The 22177-nt window shown below is 47.5% G+C and overlaps 1 pseudogene; it reads right to left on the bottom strand.

Moving 5' to 3' along the window:
- LOC115081052 overlaps positions 1-16404 on the bottom strand; it is a 128143-nt pseudogene extending 111739 nt beyond the window's left edge.
- Positions 16405-22177: the final 5773 nt, after the last annotated feature.

Genomic DNA, 22177 nt, shown 5'->3' with positions numbered 1-22177 from the left:
GCGCGGGCCTGCAGGGCCTTCAGGCGCCATGCGCCGGCTCTCTCTTCGCCGCCGGCGTCCTCCCGCGGCTGGCCCCGCCCCCTAGGCACGCGCGCGTGGCTGAGCCCTGTTCTTAAAGGGCCCAGCACGGGAAAGCACGGCTCCTCCTTTCCTGACGTCAGACGCTGCAGGGCTATTTAAGCCCTGCAGTTACTAGCCTTCCTTGCCTTGCAACGAGGTTCCCAGGTTTCCTGTCTCCAGTTGCTGCATCCTGTGTTCTCCTGGTCTTCCTGATTCCTGATCCCGGATTGGCTGACTGTGTTTCCTGGCTCCTGACTCTGGACTGGCTTACGACGATTCCCTGGCTTCTGACCCCGGTTTGGCTCACGGTGATCCCCTGGCTTCTGACTTTGGACTGGCAAGCGGCGACCCTCTGGCACTTGACTCCGGACTGGTGAGCAACGACCCTCTGGCACTCGACCTTGGATCCCGTCTGACTCCGCCCCTGCGGGCGCTCCTAAGTCCCAGCGGCCGGGTCCCTACGGGCTCCTCCTGGGGGGACTCCGGCTTCCAGGGTGAATCTCCTAAGTCCCAGCGGCCGGACTCTTACGAGCTCCTCTCGGGGGAGGTTCGGCTTCCAGGGCGAAGACTTCCTCACCACTGTGTCAGCTCCATCCATTCCCTTCTTCCTTGCCTAGCCCTTGGTCGCAAAGGGCGTCCCAGGGTCTTCTTCGGTCCAGCCACATCTCCGTCCTTGCCGCCTCCCGATCGGGGCCTCTGCTGCTACCTTGCAGCAGTACACCTTTCGGTTCCGATCGGCTCAAGGGTCCACGAATCCAACACTATATATCTAGTTCTATTTATCTATATCTATCTATCTACATACTGCAGCTATATCTATAGCTATCTATATCCATATATGTACATATGATGTCACAATTGTATGTTTGCTACCTCTCTCTATTATTAAATATTAGGGGTTCCAGGTACATAGGATATGTCTGTGCATGCCAATGCATGATGTCACACAAAAGCTACTAAAATTATTTGTTTCGGAAGAGCAGAGCTGGAAGTGAAATCCTGGATAACAGGGACCCCAGGCCCTGCCAGCAGTAGTTCAGGAAAAGAAGTGGCTCATGGGGAGGCCAGGCCCCAACAAGCAGAGATGGAAACAGTGACAGCCCAGACCAGGATCAGGCCAGGAGCCATGACTGCAGCCAAAACCCCTGAGTTGCCTGCATATGCTAACCCATCACTCATCCTGCTTTGCTATGTGGCCCTTCCTCCTTGTCATCGTCATGTATCTGCTGCCCTGATAGCAACCTGCCCCTGCCAGAAGTTCCTGAAAGTGAACCTTTCTGTGTCTGCAGTGAGCACTTCACTGGGAACACTGGTTGTTGGGAAACAAAGATAGTGCTGAGCCTCATTGGCTAGGTCTGCCCAATATGCTAGGGCATCGGTATCCATATCCTTGATGGGCTGTGGGAGATAGCAGGTCACAGATATTTGTGCTGGGGTAGTGGGCAGAGAGTCTCTCCTGCCAGCTGCTTTAGCTATGACTTCTATTAAGAGAGATGCTTCTTTGTGGGCAACATGACTTTGGTGGGGGAGGAAGTGGTATCTGACAGGAAGCTGTTCATTCTGCTGCTCTAGGATGTGGGTTCATGGGATGAGAGGGAAAGGAGGTAGACTTGGGAATAATCTTAGGAAATATTTCTTTACAAAGAGAGGAGTGAATGCATCAAACAGCATCCCAGTGGATTTGGTGGAGAAAAATACAGCATTTGAGTTCAAGAAAGCATTGGATAAATATAGGAGATCTCTGAGAGAGTGATGGGAATTGTAAAGCTAAATTGGTTGGATTGATGGGCAGACTAGGTAAGAACATAAGAATTTGCCTCCTGGATCAGACCAAGAGTGCTTAAAAAAAGAGGTGGAGGTCTTCTACTAGCAGCCAAGAAAGACATTAAACTAAAACACCTAAACATCAATACCTCATCCAGATTTGAAATTGAACTCTTCAAATCATCCAACCTACAAATATGCCTAGTCTACCCCCCCCCCCCCCCCCCAGTCTCCTCAATAACAACCCCTCCCCCCTCATTGAGTTCATAACTTATAACATAGATATCCCAGCCATTATACTCGGAGATTTCAACCTTCTCGTGGATTCCACCCCACTATCTGCCTCCTGCGAAACATTGCTAAATTCCTTAACTGCCATTGGCTTCAAACAAATCATCACCTCCCCTACACACAAAGCAGGCCATTCACTATACTCAATCTTTGTAAACTCATGCATACAATCCACTGACACCCCCTTCTGCACTCCCGTCCCTTGGTCCCACCACTATCTCATAAAAACCAAACTAACCATAAATAAAATAACAACACCGCATTCCACACACAGCAATACTATACACTTCAGAAAACTATGCAACAAAGATGACTTGGTCAATTCCCTCACCAACACCCTGGACAAACTCGACCTATCTAGCACAGAAGCTGCACTCTCCTCGTGGTACAATCTCACTGAAAACATTGCTGGCAAACTATGACCTCTAATTACCAAAGAAATCAATCACCCGCATATCTCCAAAAAACCCTGGTATTCACCGGAACTAAAAAACCTTAAACACGACATCAGAATTAAGTAAAAAAAATGGTGCAAAGATCCTTCCACCAACCAACTTGCCTCCTACAAATCTTCCCTTCACACCTAGAAAACCTCCATCCTTAAAGCTAAACGTGACTTTTATGCCCTTAAAATTCATAATTATCAGTTCAACACCAAAGCTCTCTTCTCTTATGTAGCTGATCTTATGAAAACCCTACCCCTCCCTATATCTGACCAGGACTCCAAAACCAAATGCAAAGAACTTGCTTCCTACTTTAATGACAAAATTTATGAACTCATATCACGCTTCCCCCCATCCACCCCACACACAAACACACTCCTAAAAAAACCAAATGCTATCATGAACTCTCTTGAGACCACCTCCGCCTTTGAAGTTGAATCAATCCTAAAGAAAATAAACCCCTCATCACACCCATCTGACACTATCCCCACAAAATCTCTCTTAATCCCGAAAGCAATATCCAAACCCATTGCTGAGATTATCAACTGCTCCCTCTCAGTTGGCAATGTCTCGGTTTCATTAAAACAGGCCATAGTCAAACCAATTCTAAAGAAACCTAACCTTGACCCCGCAGATCCCTCAAACTACCTGCCTATCTCAAACCTACCCTTTTTAGCAAAACTAACAGAAAAAGTAGTTAACATCCAACTTTCTGACCACCTAGAAATACACAATATCCTATTCCCTTCCCAATTTGGCTTCTGTAAATTCCTCAGTACAGAAACCCTTCTAATCTCCCTCACAGACACACTACTTAAGGGATTAGACCATGGCCACTCTTACATTCTTGCCATGCTTGATATATCCTCTGCTTTTGACACCATCAGCCACAACATTCTAATTAACCGTCTTACTGAAATTGGCATAACACCCCCTTCCCCCTTCATTATCTTTTTCACAACATGCACGAAACCTAGGTGTCATATTAGACAACCAATTAAACTTTAAAACATTCAATTCCACCATAAAATAATGCTATTTTAAGCTCCATGTCCTAAAAAAACTGAGACCCCTCCTCCACTGCAATGATTTCTGTACAGTACTGAAGGCCACATTATGCTTCAAAATCGATTACTGCAACTCACAACTCCTAGGCCTCCCCGCAACAACCATCAAACCTCTCCAAATGCTGCAAAACGCCTCTGCCACAAAAAAGACCATCTCACCCCCATCCTTAGAGACCTCCACTGGCTCCCAATATTATTCAGAATTCTCTACAAGACTCTCTCTATCATACACAAAACCCTACACAACCAAAATATGCATTGGCTAGATGACTCCCTTCACTACCATATCTCCAACAGACCTACAAGATCAGCCTACTTAGGAACCCTACACACTCCCGCCCCAAAACCCACACACCTTAACTCCACAAAAGAACAAGCCTTCTCCATTGCAGGTCCCTCTACATGGAACGCCATGCCTCCTGACCTCCACCAGGAACACTACGCCCAGAAATTTAAAAAAAATCTTAAAACCTGTTTCTTCAAACAAGCCTTCTCTTATTATTGTTAATGCAATATGTTAAATGTATTATATGTTATTGTAATATGTTAAATTTTCCACCTTTGATATGTTCCCTGAAATCCCACAAGTTTTTACGTTACCTCCTCCAATCCCCATGTAACTCGATAAGTTCCATGTAACTCGTTAAGTTCCATGTAAATCGATATGATGTACCAATGAATATCGGTATATAAAAGCTTCTCAATAAATAAATCAAGCCCAGCATCCTATCTCCAACAGTGGTCAATCCAAGTCACAAGCACCTGGCAAGATCCCAAAGAGAAGATAGATAGAATGCTGCTAATGAATGATCAGAGCAGTGGGCTATGAACCAGAAAAACTAGCGTTCAATCCCACTGTCATTCCTGGTGACCTTGGGCAAGTCACTTTACCCTTCATTTCCTCAGGTACAAACATAGGGCTAGATTTTCTAATGACACAGAGCTCTCTGAATTTCATAGTAATGGGGGGCGGGGGGAGAAGCGGGGGGCGGACCTGCGAAAGCCGGCAGCGATCGCACCACCGCAGTGTTATCGTTGCCGGCTTTCGCACCCGATAGCACCACCATGAAAGGTGGTGCTATTGGCTGCGATACTGGCGGCGATAACATGGTTTACCTTATCGCCGCTAGCGAAGTTTTCACAGCATCCGCCTCGATGCCGCCCAGACTCCTCCTCTTCTGGTGCTGATGCCACCCCGACTCCACCCCTATTTAGCTATTGCACGCAAAAAGTCCCTTTTCACGTTTGATATACTTACAAAATGACCCCCATAGATTGTGAGCCTTCTGGGGATAGAGAAATCCCTACAGTACCTGAATGTTATCCAATTTAAAGTGCAAAAAGCAGAATATAAAAATCTAAATAAATAAAGCCCAATGATAAGTAATTTCTTTCCCCAAGTATATCTGATTAATAACATTTTATGTTCTTCTCCTCCAGAAACTTCTCCAATTTTTTTTTTAACACAGCTATGTTAATTGCCTTTAGCACATCCTCCAGTATTGAATTACAGAGCTTAATTGTATGCTAAGCAAAAAAGTATTTTCTCCGATTTGTTTTTAATGTGATAATTGCAAACTTCATGGCGTGCCGCCTAGTTTTCATATTTTCAAAACAGTAAATAACCAGTTCACATTTATATATTTTGTTCCACTCATGATTTTATAGACCTCTATCCTATCCTCCCTCAGCTGCCTCCTCTCCAAGCTAAAGGGATGTAACCTCTTTAGCCTTTCCTCATAGGGGAGCCATTCCATCCCCTTTATCATTTTGGTTGCCATTCTCTATTTCAGGGCTTCCCAAACTTTTAACCAATGTGACCCGTTTTAGCACTTGGAAATTTATATGACCTCAGAGTAAGACCAAAACAAATCAGCAGGGTGCGGTCCCCCTCCAGCAATCACTCCATACATGTTGAAAAATGGCAACAAGAGCAACGGAGACCCGCTCCTTCCACCACTAGGCCTCAGGGATACATTGACTATGGTTAGCCTCACTTAGGAGGCCCAGCCCCAGGAATATTTTGTTCTGAGTTGTTGGACGGCATTAGACGTTTTTTGTACTGGGTTTGTCACTAGAGCCAGGAATTGCTGCTGGGATTGTGAGAGAGAGGGGGGTTTGCTTGATCAGTGGGGTCATTTAATAATTATCCAATTGTGCACTTATTTGCAAAAAGGTGCATTATTTACCAAAAATAAACAAACAAAATGAAGCAAAATGGCCAGGGACGCCCCCCCCCCCCCCGCCACCCCCACCCGCCAACACACACATATGAAACAATCTAAAGCATATTGACCCCCACGAAAATGAAATGAATGAATACAAGAAAGTTCAAGCATGCACATCTCTACAATACTCCCACTGAGTTCTCACTAGGGGCCTGGGCCTGTCCGATGACAAACTCACTCCCTATTCTCTACTAGATCTGTCCCTTCCCATGCACCCTAGCATCCCTCCAGCTCTGGCAATAACCTTGTCTCACTGTTTCCATACTTTGAAATCATCAGATATTATCACGCTGAGGTCACTTTCCTGCTTTGTGGACATCAAAATACAACTCTCTGTGTATTCCCTTTGGATTTCTGTAGTCAGTATACATAACTCTGATTCCCATTCAGTACTTCCTATGCATGTCTGAATTTATTAGGGATGTGCAGCCAAAAACATTTCGTTGCATTCATGATACGTATTCGATGGGGGTCATATCCGTTGCATTCGGACGTATGGCGCCCCCGATACGTCGATATGTGAATATGTTTTCAGTTCCCATTAAAGTCAATGGGGGAAGGATTTCCAGCCTATTTTTGGCTGCAGAATTGGGGTTTTATTATCAGTTTTCATGAAATTTCTGGGGAGCAATCATCACAACAACAAAAGAGCTCCAAGGTACTTAGACTGTGGCAAAGTGGCACCAAAGTGGCATGAATAGCCTAAGGCACTAGAAAGCTGCAAAGGGGTAACATAAGTGGCAAGAGTGCTTTAACAGAGGCACAAAGCAGCAGTGAGAATGTCAAAAACACACCACAGCTTCAAAAGAGAGCACCGATAGCAGATGCATGAACCATCGAAGGCAGCATGACAGGCAAAGCAGCAAGACAAGTGGCATTGACATCCAACAGCACAATGAAGGGGAAACATAGCAAGCAGATAGACTAGCACCAACACACTGAGGAACCATGAGATTGGCAAGAACACCACAAGGAGTTAAGTGAGTCATCTGGTGTATGGCAGCAAAGCAGAGTGGCAGAAAGCTGATAGGGGCAAGACAGGCTGGCAGAGTGGAGGTAGTCTGGTCCCTGTGGTTTTGATAGGGGAAAGACAGGCTGGCCCAGGAGAGAGTTCCCTTTCCTTTGTGCAGGAAAGGACTCCCTAGAACGGGTTCACCCCTAGAGCGGGGTGTTTCCGTTGGCGTCTAGTGAATACCGACTGTACTTACGCACTTTAGCTGATGACAAAGGAACTTGAAGAGCTCTCAGAAATAAGAATACTACTACTCAAGTCCAAATCTGCAATATCAACCTATGTTGACTTTGTACCGTACAGTGCCTCTGTAAACAATGGGAACACAGAGGATGAACTAGAGTACAACTACCACCAGTTTTCTATAGCACTAGAAACATTAATGTATCAACAAAGAAACAGCTTGGGAAAATGGCCCGTATTATGAAGGTCATGAAAACTATATCCTAGCTCCAAGCTGGACAGACAGCCACAGCGTTAGAGGCCGAGCCCTGGTAGGGACATAAGGACTGGATGAACAGGCACAGCAATCGAGGTCAAACACTTGTAGGAACACAAGGTCTGGATGAACAGGCACAGCAATAGAGGTCAAACACTTGTAGGAACACAAGGCCCGACTGAAAGGCAAAGCAGTCGAGGACAGAGGTCAATCCCACCTAGGGACACAAGGCATGGATGAACAGGCACAGCAATCGAAGTCAAACACTTGTAGGAACACAAGGCCTGGATGAACAGGCACAGCAATCGAGGTCAAACACTTGAAGGAACACAAGGCCCGGACTGACAGGCAAAGCAGTCAAGGACAGAGGTCAATCCCACCTAGGGACACAAGGCCAGGATGAACAGGCACAGCAATCGAGGTCAAACACTTGAAGGAACACAAGGCCCGTACTGACAGGCAAAGCAGTCGAGGACAGAGGTCAATCCCACCTTGGGACACAAGGCCTGGATGAACAGGCACAGCAATCAAGGTCAAACATTTGAAGGAACACAAGGCCCGGACTGACAGGCAAAGAAGTCTAAGACAGAGGTCAATCCCACCTAGGGACACAAGGCCTGGATGAACAGGCACAGCAATCGAGGTCAAACACTTGAAGGAACACAAGGCCCGGACTGACAGGCAAAGCAGTCGAGGACAGAGGTCAATCCCACCTAGGGACACAAGGCCAGGATGAACAGGCACAGCAATCGAGGTCAAACACTTGAAGGAACACAAGGCCCGGACTGACAGGCAAAGCAGTCGAGGACAGAGGTCAATCCCACCTAGGGACACAAGGCCAGGATGAACAGGCACAGCAATCGAGGTCAAACACTTGAAGGAACACAAGGCCTGGACTGACAGGCAAAGCAGTCGAGGACAGAGGCCAATCCCACCTAGGGACACAAGGCCTGGATGAACAGGCACAGCAATCGAGGTCAAACATTTGAAGGAACACAAGGCCCGGACTGACAGGCAAAGCAGTCGAAGACAGAGGTCAATCCCACCTAGGGACACAAGGCCTGGATGAACAGGCACAGCAATCGAGGTCAAACACTTGAAGGAACACAAGGCCCGGACTGACAGGCAAAGCAGTCGAGGACAGAGGTCAATCCCACCTAGGGACACAAGGACTGGATGAACAGGCACAGCAATCAAAGTCAAACACTTGAAGGAACACAAGGCCTGGATGAACAGGCACAGCAATTGAGGTCAAACACTTGAAGGAACACAAGGCCCGGACTGACAGGCAAAGCAGTCGAGGACAGAGGTCAATCTCACCTAGGGACATAAGGCCTGGATGAACAGGCACAGCAATCGAAGTCAAACACTTGTAAGAACACAAGGCCCGGACTGAAAGGCAAAGCAGTCGAGGACAGAGGTCAATCCCAGCTAGGGACACAAGGCCTGGATGAACAGGCACAGCAATCGAAGTCAAACACTTGTAGGAACACAAGGCCTGAATGAACAGGCACAGCAATAGAGGTCACACTTGAAGGAACACAAGGCCCGGACTGACAGGCAAATTTGTCGAGGACAGAGGTCAATCCCACCTAGGGACACAAGGCCTGGATGAACAGGCACAGCAATCGAGGTCAAACACTTGAAGGAACACAAGGCCCGGACTGACAGGCAAAGCAGTCGAGGACAGAGGTCAATCCCACCTAGGTACACAAGGCCTGGACGAACAGGCACAGCAATCGAGGTCAAACACTTGAAGGAACACAAGGCCCGGACTGACAGGCAAAGCAGTCGAGGACAGAGGTCAATACCACCTAGGGACACAAGGCCTGGATGAACAGGCACAGCAATCAAGGTCAAACACTTGTAGAACACAAGGCCTGGACTGACAGGCAAAGCAGTTGAGGTCAAACACTTGTAGGAACACAAGGCCTGGATAGTTGACGGTCAGGCACAGCGTTTCATGTCATGTACATGTGCTGCAGTGCTTATATTATCTGGAGCATAGGAGGCAATTGGAGCTGCTGCAAGGCTTTGAATTGCTTTTATTCATCTTGCCATTCAAAGGAAAATTTGGAAACCCAAGCAATGGCAGGTTTACTTAAAAAAGCACTAGCATTTCCATCAACTCTGGTGCCAGCCTTGAACGGTGAGGGCTCATGATATCCCCTGTCATTGAAAAGACACGTTCACTGGGCACACTGGTTGGTGGACATGACAGATATCGCTGAGCCACTTTGGCTAGGTGTCACCAGACAGTGGACTTGTGTGCCCAATATGCCAGCGGAAATGTCTGCATTTTCTCTATCAGCTCTGAGAGATACCGTGTCACTGACAGCTGTGCTGATGTCTCCTGTTCTTGGGCGGGCTCAGTGTCCCTCAATCCAGCTGCTTTCTCTTTCACCCGTTGCACAACTGATGAATCTTTATGGGCAACATGCTTTGGGCGTTCTGACGTGGAGGACGAGGAACTATCTGTCGCTGACACAATGCTGCTCCTGCTTGGGCTAGCAGCACAACTCTCTGACATGCCTGCTGTTTCCACCTCTGCTTCAAGCCTAATCTGTCTCCGCCTATGGCTCTCCTGTTCACGGACCTTTGCTAACAGCAGCTCCTTCACAAATGACAGACAATTAGACTGTAGGGCGAGTTTACCTTTCACAAGGGGATCACAGACAGAGGCGAGCATGTATGTGCGGTCGACTTTTAAAGGCCTTAATCTGTCTTTCACCTGCTGCTGCAAAACGTCCAGACACTGCAGCACCTCAGCAGTCATTCCCTCTTCCTGTTTAAAGGCCTCCAAATGTTCATCCAGGAAATTAAATATAGGGATGATGTCAACCAAGGTGGCACTTCTGGAACTCAGCTCCTCCATGACATCCTTGAAGGGCTGCAGGATTTTTACCAGCTGACTCATGACTAACCAATCATTATGCCCTTGGGGATTCTGCACACCTATGTCCATTGTACCAGAAAGTTCATGAAGGGGTGTCTGCATCTCCAGTAACCTCTCCAGCATCATAAAGGTGGAATTCCACCAGGTGGCAATGTCTTGAATGAGACGCTTGTGAGGCATATCCAAATCAGTCTGCTTTTGTCGGAGAACCTGCCCCGCCTTGACACTTCTGTGGAAGTGGGCTGCTATGTTCCTGCACTTCTGTTTTAACCTATGCAGGTATTCATTCTCCTTGTCACTGGACTCCAAGCCCAGAGCTGACTTCACTACCAGGTGCAGAGTGTGTGCAAAACATCGGATGTTCTTAAACCGCCCATCGCTTATTGCCTTAACCATGTTTGCACCATTGTCTGTGACAAAGAACCCTGCCTGTGTTTTTCTGTCTCGCTGAGTAGTTGCCAGCCCTCCAGCATCTGTCTAATGCATGCTAAAATATTGGCTGTGGTATGGGCCTGGTCCGTCAGGTGGGTGTGCAGTAAAGCCCACCTCCACCCTGATACTTCTTCAGTAATAGAGCTGCTGGCTGCCCCTGCCTCAGCCATGTCCCATCAGTGTGATCTCAGAGAGAGGTAAGAGTGTGCAGCATTCATGGCGGTCCAGATATCACAGGTGAAATGCACTCTTCCATCTGCCTTAGCTAGCAGTGCTTGCATGCGACTGCGACACTGCTTGTACAGGCTGGGTATGACCTTTCTACTAAATGTGGTTCTGCACGGGATTTTGTAATTTGGAAGTACGACCTTCAAAAAACGCTTGAAACCCACATTCTGCACTAGCTGCAAGGGCTGGTCATCAAGGGCAATCATTTCCCCAATGGTCCTGGTTACAACTTTTGAGGCTGCCTGCCTCCTACCAGGGATAGCGTTACCACACTCCACCCCATTTCCTCCATGGTGGATTGTCGCTTCTGCCACATGTCAGGGGGTTGCTGGCCTGCCGCCTGACTGCTAGAAGGGGATGAGGGCATGGGCTGACTCTGCTGCTTTCCTACCACTACACACTGGTTGGAAGGGGTCCCCCTACTGGAACTGCCACCATCCCCAGATGGCAGTAATCTTGTTCGGTGTTGCCTCTTCATATGATGGTTCATGCCAAAGTTAGATAGATGTCCCATTTGCTTGCCTCTCCTAATATCCCTGGCACAGTAATTACACCGAGCATAACGCGGGTCTTCCGTCACTTTAAAGTGTTTCCAGATCAGAGATGTCTTTCGTGATCCTCCCCTCTCTAACACCTTGGGGGTGGATGCTGGCACTGGAGTTGAGGTAGTGGGTGCACCCTGAGAAGCAATGCCAGAGGGGGCATCAGTCACCCTCTGTGCCCGTACTGACTGCTCTTCCTCCTCCTTGTTATCACTGTCATCTCTCCCCTGCTGCACATTTCTGGAGGCTAAGACAGGACTAACTGATTCTACCGAAGATTTGTCAGCTATTACTTATTCCGTTTCTGATGAGAATCCCACACAAGAAGATTCTTCATCTGAATCAGAAGCAAACAGTGACTGTGCTACCTTATCAACGCTAAGTGTTAGTTGAGACTTCTGTCCCCCTGCTGCTTTTGGGTGTCTACATTTTGTCTGGCATGACTCTGCCTCCCCTTCCCTCACCTCCAAAACTACAGGGCCAGAAACAAGTGGTGGCGATGGCGATGTATCATGGTCAGATTTCATTTTTTTTTGGCATGGAACTGCCATCCCCTACAAAGAGTTTAGATTGCGACAGTTGCCTTTTTAGCTGTACTGGTGGTGTTGCACAAGTGTCTTTTGAGGTGCCTCCTCTGCCAGTCCCAATCACTCGATTACATCTCTCTTTCCCTGACATTATGGATTTAATGTCACTGAGTAGTAACACTGCCCACTGTCACGGTGCCTGGCTGTGCACTAATGTGTGTGGCGTGCACACAGACTCTGCTTGCTTGTAAGCACAAAAGAGGCAGACTCCCTGGGCACTTGACTGCACAGACCCACCCAATAGTTAGGATCAATCTGTTAAAGCTACCCACTGCCCACTGTCACGGTGCCTGGCAGTGCACTAATGTGTGTGGCATGTACACAGACACTGCTTGCTTGTAAGCACAAAAGAGGCAGACTCCCTGGGCACTTGACTGCACAGACCCACCCAATAGTTAGGATCAATCTGTTAAAGCTACCCACTGCCCACTGTCACGGTGCCTGGCAGTGCACTAATGTGTGTGGCGTGCACACAGATGCTGCTTGCTTGTAAGCACAAAAGAGGCAGACTCCCTGGGCACTTGACTGCACAGACCCACCCAATAGTTAGGATCAATCTGTTAAAGCTACCCACTGCCCACTGTCACAGTGCCTGGCAGTGCACTAATGTGTGTGGCGTGCACACACAAGCTGCTTGCTTGTAAGCACAAAAGAGGCAGACTCCCTGTGCACTTGACTGCACAGACCCAGCCTGTTAAACTGCCCAGTGAAGCCCAGTGCACTGAGAGACTAAGTAATTGGAATTAAAAAAAGCAGGAATTTTTGTCACTCCAGAAAAATGGATGAAATTGAAAATAATATATCTCTCCAAGTCAGCCCAACACCCTAAATGGTGGTCAGTGCTAGCTGACCTAGCACAGCTTCTCTTCTCAGTCAGAGATGACCAAAATAAACAGCTTGAAAGAAACAGGACTAGTAGTGACTGTAGCTGACCCTGGCACTGCAGCAAAACAAAGAATAATTTTCTTTCCTTTACTAGTAGCCTATCTCTCTTAGTTCAGCCTCCTCCCTCTTCCACCCAGACCACCTCCCCACAGCATCGCTGGAATTAAGTGCGTGGCTCCTCGTGCTGATGTTTATATACTGCTGGCTCATCAGTAAAATCGACAGAGAGCACTGAATGACAGCGCTATTGGCTGCATTCAGTGCAGCTCAGACAATGTCAGCGTGGATACGCTGCATTCCGGTATCCATGCCGACCTGTCCGACCCTCTCCTGTGAGTCACTGTGACTCACAGGAAAGGGTCAGACAGGTCGGCATGGTTACCGCAGGGGCGCTGCCATTTTGTGCAAATCATAGATAGTAAGTAGCTAATGGGGGCGAAGAAAAGCGCGCGCCGCTGGGCGCATCGAATTAAACAGAAAATCCGTTAAATACGTGGGGAGTCGCGATGCGTTTCGCCTCCCCACGTATTTAACGGATAAGACAAAATACGTTGCAGATCGCCAATACGTCAAAAACGGATGCACACCCCTAGAATTTATTAATACTGGAACGTAGCCATCAAGTGCTTGAGAACTCCTCATGATCTCATAGATCACTTTTTTGTGGGCTGTCACTTCTCCTCTCCCTCTCTGCCCACCTCCCCCTACATGGAGATACTTTAATGTATAGGTAAACCTCTCCCATATTGTGGGAAGGGCCACAAACATAACTCCACCTCTCAGCTGTGTATTTAGGGACAGATACATGTATTGCACCCACATAACTAAAGGGTCTCCCAGGGATGGGAAGGAGAGGCTAGAGCAGAGAATAGAACAATAAGTGATAACATAAAATCCACTTTATGTAGCTACAGCAAGTATGACATTTAAAATCAATGCTTGCACAGTTACACAATGTATTAGGATTATTATACTCTATAGCAAACATAGACAAATGGCACTACATTAAAAAATGAAAGATGATTTTATTAACATGGCAAAATGAGATAAATTAGGTTGCAAGATTATAAAAGAAAAATCACTAGCACTGCTCTGTACTTGAGTTCAGTTCACTTGCAAAATACTTCAAACTCCCACCTAAATTCTGGCCAAAATAATAACATAAGTTCTCAGTTAAGTCTCAAGTGAGTTCTGTTTTCCTGTTCTTTAGACAAGCTGCTCCACTGTGTGCTTCATGAAGCCGATGCAAATGCTTGAGATCCTATACTCAGCTCAGCTACAGGGTCTACTTGCTTCAGGAGATTTGAAGTCCCGGTTCTCACAAAAAAAAAAAAAAAAAAAATATATATATATGTATATATATATATATATAAATTCCCTCTCTACTCTGTATAAAATCATGAAAAATCTTCTGAATTTCCCTGCAACTAAGTCAGCCTGATACTGAATGTATGCAGATACTATTCTAAATACTGTCCTTCTAGCTAAAAATGAATCAAAAGGTCAGAAAATACCTGAAACTCACACTCTTTTCCCTCACTACAAAATAACAAACCACTGCTTTCTTGGCACTGCTATATAATTACTATTCTACAGACTATGGCTATGAGGAATGCTCCCATCTATCTGCAACTGCTCCTTCCTTTGTGGTAGCAGTCATGTGGCTGGGGTAGGAACCTTACCTCATTGCTATGTCTTTCTGTCTTTTCCTTGCTCGGCCTGTCTGACTGTACACAAAAGACAACCTTTCTTTTATACTTAATTAAAAAATTCATTAGCAATCGATCTCCTGCTCCTCATTGGCTCTGGTCTGGGATAACACCTCAAGTTCTGATTCCAAGAACTGCCATAGCTCCATTCAACTCAAAATTTCCTTCTGTGGAAATATTCATTTAATCCTAGCAATTGTAGCCAGGTCCATTTGGTGTCACTGCAGTTCAGGGGATAATACCAATGGCTTCCAGCCATGGTACCCCCTCCCCCCCCCCCCCTTATAGTGGAGCCAGAGGGTAATTTAACACTTACATAGGTATGAAGGACATCTGTAGGCTTCAAAGGAAAGTATTTGCATTGCTCCTCTTTGTCTCAACCAACAAAGGTACTGCCAAGTAATTCACGTCACCATTTGCCTTTACTGTTCTTCCCTAGCAATTCTTTACTTCAGAGAGTGAACAGGGGTTCTCCCCTTTGCAATTTAATTCACCTTTGCTAGTCAGAGCAAGAATAATATCTTAAGCTTCTGGCTTACATTTATTTGTTTTATTTAATTGTTCACCTTTCTAGCAAAACCCTTCTGTGAGGTAGTGCATTAGAAACTCCCTCAGGCACCTTAAAGGATCAGACATGACTATCTGGCCCTGTCCTTCTTAAATCTCACCCAGCAAGGGATTCTGGGTCAGGGAGGTTCCCTTCAGCCAGGGGTAAATAAGCAGGACCTAGAGGGGTTAGGCAGCCCCTCGAGCCTCAAGAAATAGAATTGCACTGTCACATTTGTTTCTTGAACCGTTGAGAGTAGCAAAGGTGCTTTGTCTGTTACTTTCTACAAAAAAAGAGATTTATAAAAGATTTTGCCAGAGTCCAGCCCGAGTCTATTCTCTGGCTTCCCTCTGACTGCTCTGTACCACACTTTCATTTTTTTTCAATTCTATCAACAAACAGAGACTTTAATTTCTCTTTTCTTCCCCCTCTCCTTATCTGCTGAGCTCAGCTTGGCTTCTAATGTAGAGATGAAGAGCACTCTGTGAACATCTGCATAAGCCTAGGGTCTGCCCTGCGTCCTGCTTCCCTTTCACACTCTGCCACTGTATGTCCCTCACTTATCTTTCTGATTATTTCATTACACTGACAAAGCATGTTACCTGCCATGGCCTGAAATCCAGAAATCTCTCACTGTCTCCTTGCGACACAGCGTTGCTTCCAGAGCCAGAAGTGACCCTGTCATGCAGTGCGTGTGCCAGGGCGTACACCGCATTGTATACGCTATAGCTGCTCCCAAAGTATTTCCTGTTACAATGCAGTTCTCTGTATGGTGTCGTATTAGTGCTGCAGGATCTTTGGATGCTCTTGGGGCATCGGCTGTCACATAGCATTTTCCACCACACTATAGGGTTCAGATCACGTGGAAACAAGGTGATATTCACCTCACGGATAAATTTAGAAAAGCTTGGAATATTCTTTTTTGTTACTGTGAATGCCAGGAAGTTGTTTCTTTGCTGCCAGGTTTCGTTCAGCCCATGTACGTTTATGACATAGGAGGAGTAAATGTCCATTTCAGCTGTGGTGATCCAGACAATGCCAGGTACAATAACATCCCTTGTGATCGTAAATATGTTCCCTGCATATTCTGAAGGACAGTAAAGAATGAACACATTAGTTGCCAGCATGCGGTTGATCATTTTAATCATCTGCTCTTCGGTTATGGCCTTGTTGTGACTGAAGGTTTCTGTGACTGCAACGCAGCCTCCATTCTGCTCAATCCCTTCTTTTAGGATCTGGACAGCCCTCGTGCTGCTTTCATCATCAGATGCCATGATACTAACCCAGGTCTAGTCAAAATGTTTCAGTAGCTTGAGTATCCCAGCGCAGAGGGACAATTCGCTGGGAACGGTGCGGTAGAAATAAGGGAACTTAACAGTGTCACTCATAAGAAGATTCTGGGAGGTGTAGCTGATCTGTTGAAATAAATATATTGGATTCCTCACAGTTTTTGTCATTGTGAGATTACATTTTCATTCACATATTGCATATTCAAAACATAATTATACCTGGAAAAGTAAAAGACTGAAAATGGAAGATAAAGCCAACTTGCACGCAGCGGCAGGGCAGCTATGCTGAGCTCTGAGTGAGAGGTGACATCATACACCAGTGTGGAACAGCCACTCAGGTTAGGTGAGGGAGGTGCATGCAAAGACAATGTGCTTTCTTTCATTTCTCAGTTTATTTCCTCATTCATGTTGGTTGTTTGATATCTTTGTATTTGTATTAATTTCCTTTCATTTCTCATGTAGAGACCCTAAGTCTCCACTATCCAGTTGGTCCCTAGCTTAAGGATTTTAGTAAGGGAGAGTAGTTTGGAGACGATCCCTGCAGGCACCTTCATAGAGCTTTGCCTGGATTAGTCAGCAGGATGTGTATGAGGAGCAGTGGAGTTTGCTCTAGGTTTGGAGTTGGTGTTGAGCTGCTGCAATTTTGGAGTTCTCCCTATTTTGGGTCCCACAGCCTAATACAGGGGAAGTGGCTTTTGTTTCTGCATTTTGCAGTGCTGAGTTGGAGAAGTAGTATGGTGGCTGATCTCTGTTTTAGGTTTCACAGCCTGACTCAAGGGAAGAGACTCTGCCCTGTGCCAGTGCCCCACAATATGGAAGGGATTGTCCTGGAGGAGGGAAGGAGATTTTGAGAGAAGTTTCGAGAAGAGCTGTTTTGTTTTTCACTAGGTTTTGCTTTTTGGGACCCTGTGCCTTCCTAAGGAGGATTTTTCCCCTTCCTTGGGAGGTCAGGAAGGTGCTTCCCTCACCCAAGTAAGAATGGACAGCAGTGACCTGACAGATTACTGACAGGGAAGAGGAAAGGAACATTTCTGCAGTGCTTTGTTCTTGTTATTTTGGATTTCTGGCATCAGTTCCTGCCCACTGAGAATGAAAGAGATCATTTTGAATTCTGTTCACATTTCAGGACGTTCTGACCCACAAGTCCAGCTGGTTACCATCCGAGAAAGAGATAGGAGATCCCAGCCCCATTAGGAGTCCCTTCTCCCTCGACCAGGAGTGCTGGGTCTTTCCTGGTAATTGCAGAGGTACCGAAATTCTCCGGTGCCTGGGGGTCAATGCATTTGTGCACCCTCCTCCCCCCGCACCCCCATCCTCTTATAGTAACGCTTAAGGTCACAGAAAGTCAGTGGCGTCTCTAGGCAGAATTGGGGGGAGAGCAATGGGGATCAAGGTAAGTATGAAGGGGGCAAGCCAAAGTGACATTTCCACACACGACACCGAGCTCCGAGCTCCACAGCGTGGCCGCTGCCTTTAAATCTATATAAATAAAAATGTTAAAAAGTTTGTACGTCGTCGCTAATCTCACCAACCGCTTAACCGAATGCGTTCAAATTTGCACACAACATTCACTTCCCATACGGGAAGGATCTTATACACTTACATTACATATAGGTCACACCTGTGACAGGTAATACAAGTTTAAAAATTGCTTACACAAAACAGCGACATCTGGTGGCCGTCAGCGCAAGCGCAACCTCTTACACCTTTCACACACATTCACACACCACACCACACCCCCACACAAGGCTATTGTCTTTCATTCACACTCCCTCATAACACACATAAATCCACACTCATCACACCACACACCCCCACCCACACGCCTGCCAATGTCACTTACTTCACCCACCCTCCCAAAACACACCAAAACACGAATTCCTGGCTGCTACATTGGGAAGCCACGCATTTCACACACCCTCTGAATTTAAATTAATGTACCCTCTTCCACCCACCCACGCACTGCACTCCGATCACACACTACACCTGATAAAAGTCCGTGCTTCTCCGCCGGCACCACAGGAACGGTCCAGGACACATCGCATTCAGTAGGGCTGTCGGATGCCAGCAACCAAAATGGCGCCGGCAGACCTTTCCCTTACTATGCTATACGGAGACAACAATGACATCAGTACACCATGTGACATAGTAAGGGCAACAGCCCGTCGGCGCCATATCCTCAGCGGACATTTGCCCTTACTAGCAGGTCGATACTGTAAGGCCGCGTTACAAAGAGTGCGGCAGTGCCGGGCGCACCCTCGTTTGTCCCACGCACTGTTCTGATCACATACCGCTCGATACTCTATTTAAATTGCTTGCAAATGCAAGCCGCGTCTGCAAAGCGTTAGGCGAAGCGTTAGGCCCGCGCAACCCATTTTTCTGTATAGGTGCTTAATACAGCGCCTATACAGTATCCTGGGTGCGCTGGTACCTGTCATTTCAAATGACATTTCAAATGACAGGCACCAGGAAGTGAATCCCAACTTTAACCCTAAAAACCGAAAGTCCCCTCCTCCCAAAGCAGTTCGACATGTGCCAACTTACCCGGTTCTCCTGGCTCGGCAACAGCAGCAGCTTGCAGCGTTCCTCCTCCCCCCCCCCCCCCCCGCGCAGGTCCCAGTTCTCCTGGCTCGGCAGCGGCTTGCAGCGTTCCTCCCCCCCCCCCCCCCCCCGCAGGTCCCGGTTCTCCTGGCTCGGCAGCGGCTTGCAGCGTTCCTCCCCCCCCCCCCCACCCGCGCAGGTCCCGGTTCTCCTGGCTCGGCAGTGGCTTGCAGCGTTCCTCCCCCCCCCCGCGCAGATCCCGGTTCTCCTGGCTCGGCGTGAGCCCTACACTGTTCTGTGCCCTCTCCGGCACGAGCGGAGCGAAGCCTTCTTTCGTTGGCCGGAGCGCCCGTCGATTTGGGCGCTCCGGCCAATGAAAGCGCATAGACGGGCGCGTGTGACGTTCGTGCAACAAGAAAAGAGCTCCAAGGTACTTAGACTGTGGCAAAGTGGCACCAAAGTGGCATGACTAGCCTAAGGCACTGTAAAGGGGCAAAGGGGTACCAGGAGTGGCAATAATGCTTTAATAGAGGTGCAAAGCAGCAGTAAGTGTTACGGTTGTGGACCCTTGGGCCGGCTGAGATGGTAGATGTTATACTGTGGGGACCCACAGGAAGCGTCACAGCCTGAAGGCGGCACTGAAGAGACTCTGAAGGAGACTTCACCACTGGAATCCCGAGGTCCCCCCAGGAGGAGCCTGTAGGGACCCGGGCCTCTTGGACTTAGGCAGGACCATATGCGACCAAGAATCCAGGCAGTGGCCGAAGAGGTGGATGGTTAGGATGGCTGGGCCCAGGAGGCTGGAAGAGTCTTCATCCTCGGAAACCCACGGCTCCCATCGGGAGGAGCCCGTGAGAGCCCAAACTGCTGGGACTTAGGAGAATCCTTTGGGCCAGCAAGTACCGGATACCTGAGGTGATGGAAGAAGCCAAGTCGGAGTCCAGGAACGAAGCCAGGTCAGAAGTCAGAAGACAATACCAAAACCAGGAGTGGAAGCCAAAGACAAGTCAGGAGACGAAGCCGGGTCGGAAGCCAGAAGACAGTAGAGATGATCCTGATCCAAGCAGCAACTTGACACTCAGCGAACTGAGAGAACTTCATTGCAAGGCAGGTTCTAGGCCAGCTGCAGTGTCTGACGTCATCCAGAGGATTGAGCTTCATTCTCCTGCGCTGGCCCCTTTAAATCCAGAGCCCCTGCGCGTGGCCATGCCTAAGTGGCGTGGCCAGCGACGGGAGGATGATGGCGTCTCCCTCGCAGGGAGAACGCCACCACAGGAGCCAGACCAGGCCGCTTCGGCCAGGGAATCACTCCAGCGGTCTGGACCGGCCCCGGGGTGAGCGCAGGAACCGGGACACGGCCCGGGGCCGTAACAGCGAGAGTGTCAAAAACACACCACAGCTTCAAAAAAGAGCACCGACAACAGATGCATGAACTCTAGAAGGCAGCACGACAGGCAAAGCGGCAAGACAAGTGGCATCAACATCCTACAGCACAATGAAGGGGGAACGTAGCAAGCAGAAAGACTAGCACCAACACACTGAGGAACCATGATAGTGGCAAGAACACCACGAGGAGTTGAGTGAGTCATCTGGTGTATGGCAGCAAGGCAGAGTGGCAGAGGGTAGATACAGGCTGGCTACACCTGGGGAGAGTTCCATTTCCTTGGAGCAGGAAACGGCTCCCCGGAATGGGTTGGCCCCTAGAGTGGAGCACTAGCCTTCAAAGCATGGCGACGTGGAGCATGGTCTCACTGTGAGCATGGTCTCACTGTGTTTGCCACAGTCTAAGTACCGTTGAGCTCTTTTCTCGTTCTGAACATGGGTCAACAGGTGCTAAGAGATAGGCTGCTACACCCAGGGAGAGTTCCCTTTCCTTTGAGCAGGAAAGGGCTCCCTGGAATGGGTTGGCCCCTAGAGTGTATAATGGTACAGATTGTTAGGATTTAAGCATTTGCAAACAGATTATGACTTCATGAGCAAGACAGAGGAAGTTCTCTTCTCTGCCCTGAAACTAAAGAAAATTGTTTGTTTTATATAAGGATCCATGCTATGAAGGATTAATAGTTTGAATTGCCATAGACTGAGGTTTCCCTTTGCAACGAGGGTTCAGCCATTAGGACCAAAAGAAGCGCTAACGTCATCTCCCGCCCAAATCGACAATATCAACCTATGTTGACTTTGTACCCTACAATGCCTGTGCAAACTATGGGAACAAAGAGGATGAACTAGAGTCCCACTACCACCAGTTTTCGATAATACTAGAAGAAACATTAATGTTGATACCTAGGAAAGATTTAGAGAACATGGCCCATATTATGAAGGTCACGAAAACTATTGAGCATATGAAATACGCAAACTCAAAATATCTTAAGTCAGCTTTTTATGTTCGTACATTCCAAATGTGGATGGACAGGCACAGTGTTTGAGGTCAAGCCCTTGTAGGAACATAATGCCTGGACGCACAGACACAGCATTCGAGGATAGAGGTCAAGCCCAAGTAGAGACATAAGACCTAGATGGACAGGCACAGCATTCGAGGACAAAGGTCAAGCCCAAGTAGGGACGTAAGGCCTGAACAGGCAGGCGCAGCATTCAAGGACAGAGGTCAAGCCCTTCTAGGGACATAAGGTCTGGACGGACAGGAAGGCACAATATTCGAGGACAGAGCTAAAGATATTATAGGAACTTAAGGCCTGGACGAACAGGCACAGCATTCGAGGACAGAGGTCAAGCCCACGTAGGGACATAAGGCCTGGACAGACAGGTACAGCATTCGAAGACAGAGATCATGTCCTTGTAGGGACATAAGGCCTGAATGGACAGGCACAGCATTCAAGGACAGAGATCATGCCCTTGTAGGGACATAAGGCCTGGATGGACAGGCACAGCATTCGAGCACACGCTGGAGGGATTTCTCTTGGTGGAAGTGAATTTTGCATTGTGAAATCTGCATTGTGGCTAAGTATTTTTGCTTATTACTTTCAAGTTTTGTAGAAAGCTTCTGTGAATAATTCCTGTCTGTGTTTTAATTTTCTTTATAGTCTGTGTTTCATTTCTTTATAGTAAGATATTATTCTAGTAAGTTAATTTGCTGTTTGGTTGCTGCATAAAGTTAAGAAAAAAAAAACCCAAAAAAAAGCTCTCCAGCTTTTAATCTGTTAAAATCTCTTTCTCTTTTGGAGTTAGCTGGCACAAATAATCTGTTCAAATCTTAATA

The sequence above is a fragment of the Rhinatrema bivittatum genome, chromosome 19 (genome assembly GCF_901001135.1).
Source record: "Rhinatrema bivittatum chromosome 19, aRhiBiv1.1, whole genome shotgun sequence".
Classification (NCBI taxonomy): Eukaryota; Metazoa; Chordata; class Amphibia; order Gymnophiona; family Rhinatrematidae; genus Rhinatrema; species Rhinatrema bivittatum.
This window is presented reverse-complemented; position numbering and strand designations above follow the sequence as displayed.